General features: G+C 46.6%; 1 long non-coding RNA gene across 1 annotated transcript in view; it reads right to left on the reverse strand.

Annotated features, from left to right (window-relative positions):
• The window catches only part of LOC102383269, a 27,712-nt gene extending 19,393 nt beyond the window's left edge, over nt 1–8,319 (reverse strand). The window contains exons 1-2 of the long non-coding RNA XR_001357555.1: nt 7,926–8,319; nt 3,778–3,946 (exon numbers count right to left, since the gene is read on the reverse strand). This is a non-coding gene — a long non-coding RNA (uncharacterized LOC102383269). The remainder of the gene's footprint in view (nt 1–3,777; nt 3,947–7,925) is intronic.
• Nucleotides 8,320–8,561: the final 242 nt, after the last annotated feature.

The following is an 8,561-nucleotide window of genomic DNA, read 5'->3' on the forward strand; positions in this document are numbered from 1 at the left end:
TCTGTGCTTTCAAGAGGGGAACTCCCCAGCCTGTATGTATGCTGTGGATTCCTTCTCCCAAGGTGCAGCACCCTGCATTTATCTACATTGAACCCCATCCTATTCTCATCTGCCCACTTTTGTAGTCTGTCTAAATCTAGTTGCAGCTTCTCTCTCCCTACAACTGTGTCTACCTCGCCCCACATCTTAGTGTCATCAGCAAACTTGGACAGTGTGCTTTCCACCCCCTCGTCTAAGTCGCTGATGAAGATGTTAAACAGCGCGGGCCCGAGGATCGAGTCCTGGGGTACCCCACTGCTCACATCTCGCCAGGTTGAGTATAACCCGTCCACCACTACTCTCTGGGTGCGCCCCGTCAGCCAATTTTTTACCCATCCAACTGTGCAGGCATCAATGCCGCAGTCGCTTAATTTATTGATGAGGATGGGGAGAGGCAAGGCCCTGAATGTTAGATAACTGCTTGTCCAAAAGAAAACAGCAGCTCCATGCACTGCAAAGTCCAGTCTCCTCAGCTCAGCAGAAAGCTGAGAAGTAAGGAACTAATAAGATAGCTCCCATGTGGTAAAGAGAGGCTGAGAGGAGAACAATAGTAGAGCACGTAGGAGTGAGTGCAGGTTGAAAAGAAAACACTAACTAGAGTGAGAAAGGTCATACTTGTCCCCCTACCAAAAGTACATGGGCTATTGAACTTATGACTGTAGGAAAGACATCCCCCGTCCATGTAGTGACAACAGCTTTGATTACATTTTCTGTGAAAAGTTTAAGGTGATGAGCTGAAGAGCTCCTTGTGGTTCAGGGAGTTGTGGCCCACTGCATGGACTACCCAAGCCCCGAGTCCAGATGGGCAAGCCAAAGTAGTGCTACATGTCAGCTGATCCCTGGAGTATGCTGAAGGCCATCCATAAACTCCTACTTCCTTCTCCAAGCAGTAGCCAGGGGGAAAGTCAGGCAGGACATATCAAAGGCTTGCTGACTCTTGGTTAATATAGTCACTGCTTTTCTACAAGTGCAGCCTATTTATGGTTGAAATATAATCATTCCCCAAAGCCCAAGATACCACATTGCCTTTAGCATAGACTCCTCTGTATTGCTATTGAATTCTGCTTTGAATAATGAGCTTGTTGCAGCTCTGACCATTGAGCAAATCCACATGGAGGTGATGCCTTCCAGCTCCAATCCAAGATTACCACAGCCCTTTCCAGAATGTGCTTGGCAGCTGGACTGCTCCACCCTGTGAGCACATTTCTTGTCCCTAAAATAATTTAAGCTCCACTTTCGTTTCCTCACTCATATCCCATGTTAGGAAAAAAAGCTTCTCACTGGGGCCTTTCCCTTTGACTCACTGAAGTCGTCCAGGAAAGCACAAAACAAGCTAAGACATAAGCCTAATAACTTATAGACTCGCAAAACAAAGAACAAGAGAGAAATCAAAATCAACTTAAATATTTATCATTCCATTTGCGTGATGGGAAAGATCGAGTTCTTCCCTGCGGCTTGTTGAAAAAAAATGGGACAATGGGCCTCTGTGGATACATGGGTGTGTAGACATGATAGTGAAGTAACTGCACAGGAAGGACAGAAAGCAGCATCTTTAGAGCCCTCTGATGGTGCTACCCTGCAACCAGGAGGGCACTTTTACAGTCTAGCATGAACCCCCCATCCAGTAGGTGCTCTGGTCCTGCACACCCTGGCTGGGTCAAGTCCGTGCCACAGAGGTTGTTGCCAGAAGCTCAGAACACAGCAAGTGAACCTCACCCATCATATATGCTACTCATTTACTGTCACCGTACCTGTGGTAGCAGCCTCTTACTGAAAGTCACAATGCAGAGTGAAGTCCTACACAAGAGAGAATAAACCATCCCTGGGTCCCAGGTTGCTTTGGAAGAGCACAACCTCCTCCATTCTTTTAAGGGAACTTTTTCAGCACAATGGGCCCTACCAGTGCTGTATAAAACACCCAAATACCAGGAAAATATTGGTACATAAAAGATCAAAGTTCTAACCTGAGCATGATGAACAAGTGAGGCTAAGGAAACCAATATGCCTTATAGTCAGCAACCTAGAAGGGGGCAACATGCCTAGCAGAACACCCTGCTGCCTTTGATTTCCCCAGCTAGAGTAATAAGGTATCCAATTGCAGCTCGGTTTACAGGGGTGCTCTTCAGCTTGGGCCTGCTAGGGAGTAACCTAGCTTGTAACCTGCTAGGGAGGAAAAATCATATTCCTGTGTTCTCAGTGAGACACTTAACTACACTCCCTTGGTGCCCCTGCAGAAGGCACAGACATGACAAGACACTTTACAACAAGTAGCATAACCTTTCAGCAGAAGGTTTCTTCCAGTTTCCCTTCTGGCAACTACATCCAACCTGTACCTCCAGTTTAGGATACAGGCTTTAAAGTGACCCCTGAGAGTTGCATACAAAAATTTAAAAAAGACACATGCTAATGGAAGACTCCTACTATAGGAAACATATGCTGGAGATATTCTGAGTATTCTTAACTGGGGAAAAAGACCCGAATGAGCATTGTTTGACAGCACACTGTCCGTGGGAATGTGTTGCATAGTTCATAATAAGGGTGCCTGTATGGTAGGAAGCACATGGCTAGAACACGGTAAGAAAGCCCATGCAACATGTATATGTTTGTAGTGTGCGACAGAAAGAGCTGACATTTCTCCATCCTTTATTAGCATGTTCAGGGTTCTACAGAGTTCAAGAATCAAGGATTGTACAATAAACAGCTCTTCCCATTTTATATCATTACAAAAGAAAATGGACACAGTAGACCCCAATTTCATATAGTTTCTAACCCTCCTACACAGTAGCTTGATCATGGTCCGATATTCCCTTTTCAGGCTGGAACATATTAAAGAAATGTATATTCTTCCTACTCAACTTTAAAAACAAGATTTGCTATATCACTACAAAAAAAATATTCAATTAAACAGAGCTGCACCAACTGTAAGTGGTATATGCCATTATACTGCTGCATTTTCAAATGAAAGTCTTTTTCCAATAGGGATCGTTTTCCTCCCTCCATTGCAGAGGGGAGAAACAGAGTATTCACTGCTAGAATTTAGAGCCAGGGAGAAAACCTGAGGCCTGTGGAGACACAGGTAGGCCATGTTTAGATATAGTCTGTGTTCTGCAGCCCCATCTAGTGGCTTCAAGTTCACTTCAGTATCAAAAGCTTCACTACCTATAGGTTACATTCATAAATAGTGCAGGCTTCCATTACACCCTCAAAATAAACTTGAAAAGTAGTATTCCCAATGTTTGGAAATTTGTCATTGGTCTTTCCCAAAGAAAATTCCCATTGATTTCAACAGGATTTTATTTTCACACAAGAAAATTTGGACTCTCAAAATGCTTGAAACACATCTCACATATAGGCTGACCTGCCACTGAATACAAACACTCTGAGCACATCAAACCAACAAGGAGTCTTCTACCACTGGAAACTCTACTGGTTCAGTGACAAGGTAGACAACAGTACTGGGCCACTGAGCCCAGTCCCCCATGTTCTCAGGCAACCATTTACCAAGAAATCCCTAAAATTGCTGCTCTGTACCCTCACACACAGCTGAGAAGCATAAAAACCAGAAGTGCCAACAATAACCTAGAACATCATTAAAAAAAAAAAAAACACAAAGGAGAGGAGGGTTCACCAGTGCCCTGCCACTGCAATGAGTTGTAAATATGCAAGTAGTCCAGCAATCATCCCAGTGCAGCTCATCTGTTAATTATCCCAAGATCAGGTTTTCAAGATGCCACTTACCTGCACAAGTAGCAAAGTGCACACCTCTGATCTCAGGACAACAGCTTCCACCAGCCTCTACTTCCTTGCAGTAACTTTGACACTTTCAAGTTGCTTGCAGAGAACATCCCAGAAGAGCCCAGTTTTAGAGTGCTCCAGCAAGTGGCCTGAGGTCACGTTGCAGGAACACCTGGAAAAAAGAGAGTCAGTCCCAGCTTCATTCTAATTTGAAATTCCCTGGTTAGTGACATAGGCAGACAAGGTTCCTTGTGTGAATTTGATATCTTTTATTAGACCAACCCAAATGGTTGGAGAGTAGTTATTAAGCAAGCTTTCGGGTTCAAAAACCCTTCATCAGGCTAAGGAAGCTTCAGCAGTTGGTGTGTGCTCTTCCTGGTTAGGGACAGGCATTCAAAAAGCCGGAGCCTGAATCGATTCAGTCTTTGTAGGTTATTCTAACCTGCAAAGCTTGAACTGATTTGGAGGTGGATAGACATTCCCTTTTCATTCCAGAAATACAGGCACATGCCTGCAGTGGCTCAGGCTAGAAGCCTTGGGGCACTAGAGCAGCCCTCCCTTCCCTTCCACCCTGCTGAGCTGGGGAGGAGGAAGGGGGTGTAGCCAGGCCCCAGAAGGACATTCTGATTAGGGAGGGGTATAAACCCCAACCCTGCCTGCATTCCCAGGATTTCCCTCCCGCTTGCTGCTCAAGGGGCGGGAGTGTTGCCAGACCCTATATTTGTTGGCGATACTGAGCTTTTCAGTTTCCTCTCCTTGCTTCTTCAGACTGTCTGCAAACCAGGTAATTTCTAACACCTTTCTCTGACCCCTCTTGAGAACTGACAGATTGCAACCAGCAGGTTGCTTGTCAGAAAAAAGTTCACCAGCCCATCAGGCCCTACAAAAGAAAACATCTCTCTCGTTGCTTTCAAGTTCTTCTTATCTGCAGGGTGCATTTACATTGGCAAGCCACTAGCTGTCTTCCCTTTGTTCCAGTGAAACTGGAGACCCACACAGATACCTCTCAGCAGTAGCAGGGAGGAAGGGAGGTGCATGGCCAGATGCCGGGTCCCTGTGCTTGGGTCCCTGCTGTGGGAGAGGGGCAGGAGGGGGAATCCCTGCTTAAGCAACCAGTGGGGTGGGAGGGGGGTAAGGGGAAGCTTGGCAGCTTCTGTAGTCCCTCAGCCAGCCAAAGCAATGATAGTGCTCTGGCTAGGAAGCAGAGGGGTGGGGCCAACCTTGTTCTGTTCTAGCAGATGCTTTGCAGTGCTGCGCTATCTGGGGTGCTGGGGGACTCTGGTTTAACTGAAACCAGGAAGGGGTTTGGGGCAGACATTGCATAAACCAGTTTAACCCATATCAGTTAAGTCTGATACTACATTCAACCAGGTTTATCTTAAAACAGTTTCAGCCATTTTTAAGCTGGTTTATGTGCACAGAACTTATGTTCTGTTACAGATTTAAACCAGTTTCTGATCACTTAAACTGGTTTGTGTGTAATGTCTGTTCCTCCTGGGCCTATGAGACAGATAATAGAGCAAAGCAAGAGATGTGAATAATGGAATAACGCAACCAGGGAAGGAAGGAAAAATTGCCTCTTTCTTACGGAAGCTGAACTAGGTTCCTACCATTTGCTGTCCTACAGATCATCCCAGATAGCACCATAGTGCATAGTGCACAGAATAGTGGTTTCTCTGAACCAGTGCCACATAGGGTGGCAATGGTTCAGAGAAAATCAGAGGCAAAGGATTTGGATCAGCATCTAGAGGCCACACTGGGATTGTCAGAGACTATAGCTCTGGAGACAGTAAAGGAAACATGAGCAGAGGTGGCAGACTCAGGAGGACATGGCAAAGGCAACAAACCCCTCTTTACAGAGGGCATGTTTGATTGGATTATCTGTCTTGAGCAGGGCTGATTTTGCTAGCTAAGGGGTTCCTCAAAGATAGTGTTACTGTTGATGTGAAGTGGAAAGAAGGTCACATGAGGATGAAACCATGCACTCACTAACCACCGCCCATAGCACAGGAGGCACCTCCACATCACATCTTCCCACTGTCACTGGACTCCTGCTGTGCACAACTACATTGGGAGTAAAAGCCAGGCATGGAGATCTAGTTAAATCTAAGAGTGATGGTTACACAAGAAGTGGCTACAAAATGGCCATGATTATTCCAGATGTGAAATCAGAAGGCTTTAAACCAGAGCCAGGAGGTTCTGCAACAACCTTTCAGTGGGAAAAGTGTGTAGAAAAAGGCCTATTACTTTCCCAAGGTGGAACATAATAAGTTTCTGAACGGGAATATATGGCACATGGTCTGCACTAGCAGGGAACTGGACTCAGTGATCCATTACATCCCATGTTCCTATGAGGATATAAGTTTCCTTCAATAAGCTGCATTGGACTTGAATGCATGCGTTATACACGAGGGCTGTTCAACTTTGCAGCAGCCAGGGGCCATACCCGTGTGGGTCACAGGCCTCCCAGGTCTCATGCTGTGTGGGCCCCTCACAGCATTACTGGCACCTTCCTACCATGGCATGCCACACAAGCATCCCTGGGTCCCTTCCATGAGCTTTAGATTCCTTGAGCCCCACCATACCATGCTTCAACCTCAAGGGCAGGGGCAAGAAATGCAAGTCAGAGGAAGAGCAGGGAGCCTATAGACCCCAGAGCCAGCAGCAGCAAGGGTGGAAGGAGTGAATTTGCACCTGGGCAGGAGCCACTAAGCCACAAATTGGTCAGCCCCATTATACATAGCTATCAGCTCACATATTGGAGCAGGCAGCCCTAGCAATCTGCTTGGAGCAGCTGATCTGACAGCAGTCACAACCACATTATTTCTCTGAGTGGAGGCCAGTCACAAAAAAGGCTGAACATCCTCTGGGATTATGACGTTCTGCCCCTTCTGCAAGCATTCTCTCTGCCTCCCAGAAGCCCTTTCAAAGTTCCCTGCAAATCAATACCTCAAGAAGCTATTCAGGGAGCAGTATACCAGTCAGTGGTGTGGAGTGCTGGTCTTCCCAGGAATCCTATGAACCCGGCTGACTTCCTGCCCTTTGGGCGGGGGGCTGGACTCGATCTTCCAAGGTCCCTTCCAGCCCTGATGTCTATGAAAGGCAGTCTGGACAGATGGCCAGTAACACCTCTGCTATAGCAGTAATTCTGTCAGTGAGGCTTCAGGACTGCAGAAGGGACCCAACCTAGGACTGAGTTCCTAGCATCTGATCTTGCAAACCTTTATTCATGAGACTGAAACCCTGTGTCTACATATTGCTAACTGTCCCACTATAACTATAAAGACATACTCAAATCCATCAGTGTAGAGGGAATGTTATACCCATGCAGCTTGCCCTAACTCACTGCTAATATACTTGCATCTGTTGTAAGAGTTCTCCATAAGGACTGGATAGGAGAATGGCAGCAGATGGGCCTTCAAGAAGATGTAGCATCATCGCTGCACTTGATAGTATTGATGAAGTTTGCTGTTGTGCACTGCAGCAGACTTCCTCCATGCAGCCCTTCATACTAGTGACAATTCTGGCACATGAGCAAGGTACTTCATTGGTCACATTTAAGAGCAGAAATGCGTGTTTAGGGCAGGGGTGGGCAAGATGCAGCCCACCAAGCCATTTAATCTGGCCTGCGGGGCCCCTAAAAAAATTTAGAAAGTTAATATTAGTGTGCCCTGGGCTACCTGTCATGTGGCCCTTGATGGCTTGCCAAAATTCAGTTTGGCCCTCCACCCAAAATAATTGCCTGCCCCTGGTTTAAGGTTTCCCCTAACTCAAGAGACATAGTTAATACCCAGTGGCTGCAAAGCCATTTTTTCAGAAGAATTGTTTCCGCTCTGGGATACTTCCTGGCTATTTCTGTCTGAAAAAAGCATGGCCATTTCCAAGTGCCTGTAGATACTTATGAAGAATTTCTTTCTTCTCAAGCACCACCATTGCAGTGAGGGCCAGGGACTCCCACTAGGAGAGCTGCTACATCACCAGTCCAAAGGCAGTGCTTAGCACTTTCTAGCTGAGCAGCTCTGAAACCGAGCCCTGGGAGAGACACAACACAGCAGTGACCCACCCACAAGCCTTTTTTTTTCCCCCCCTTTCCTTTCCAAGCCTTTAGAAAGAACTCAGCACCCTCTGGCCAACCATCAGGAAATACTCACCTTCACCTCAGACAGTTCAGACACTCCCCAGCACTACAAGCAAGTCCTACCCTCAGACAGCTCTCCTCCCCTAGGAAATACACAGCTGCTTCTTATCAAACTGAGCTGCTTCTCATTTGAATTCTTCCTCCAGTCCTGCTATGCCTTGCAGGTGTGATCAAGCGGGGCTGCTCAGGACTGCAGCAACTCCTTAACTCTTTTTGTCCGGTGCAGGGTTAGTAGCAGACCAACCCCATCACAGCACTTCCTTAAGACTGGGCTGTCTTTTCTGTGTAAAGATGACTCTTTTCCCTGGGTTCTGCTTTATGCCCCTAGGCTTCTTGTAGAGAGTCTGTAAGGACTGCAAATCTCTCTCAGGCTGGGGCCCAACACCAGATTTTGTGGCCTATAAAGTGGGTGCAACTAATTGAGAGGAGTCCACAGCTTCTGCTGGATCTTGCCTTCCCCCAAGCGAAGGCGTTGGAATTGCTGTCACCTGTCCTTTCCCAGAGCAATCACCTCCACCTGAGCAGCTGTCCCAGCAGACCAGAGGCAGTTGTTAAAGAAATATCTCTTAAAACATTTCTGTGATGGCAAATTGGATTTTTGAAGAAATAAAAGTTTGTCTTGGAAAGTGGAAATTTTCCTCTGAGTTCC

Source organism: Alligator sinensis, unplaced genomic scaffold (genome assembly GCF_000455745.1).
Source record: "Alligator sinensis unplaced genomic scaffold, ASM45574v1 scaffold85_1, whole genome shotgun sequence".
NCBI classification, from domain to species: Eukaryota; Metazoa; Chordata; order Crocodylia; family Alligatoridae; genus Alligator; species Alligator sinensis.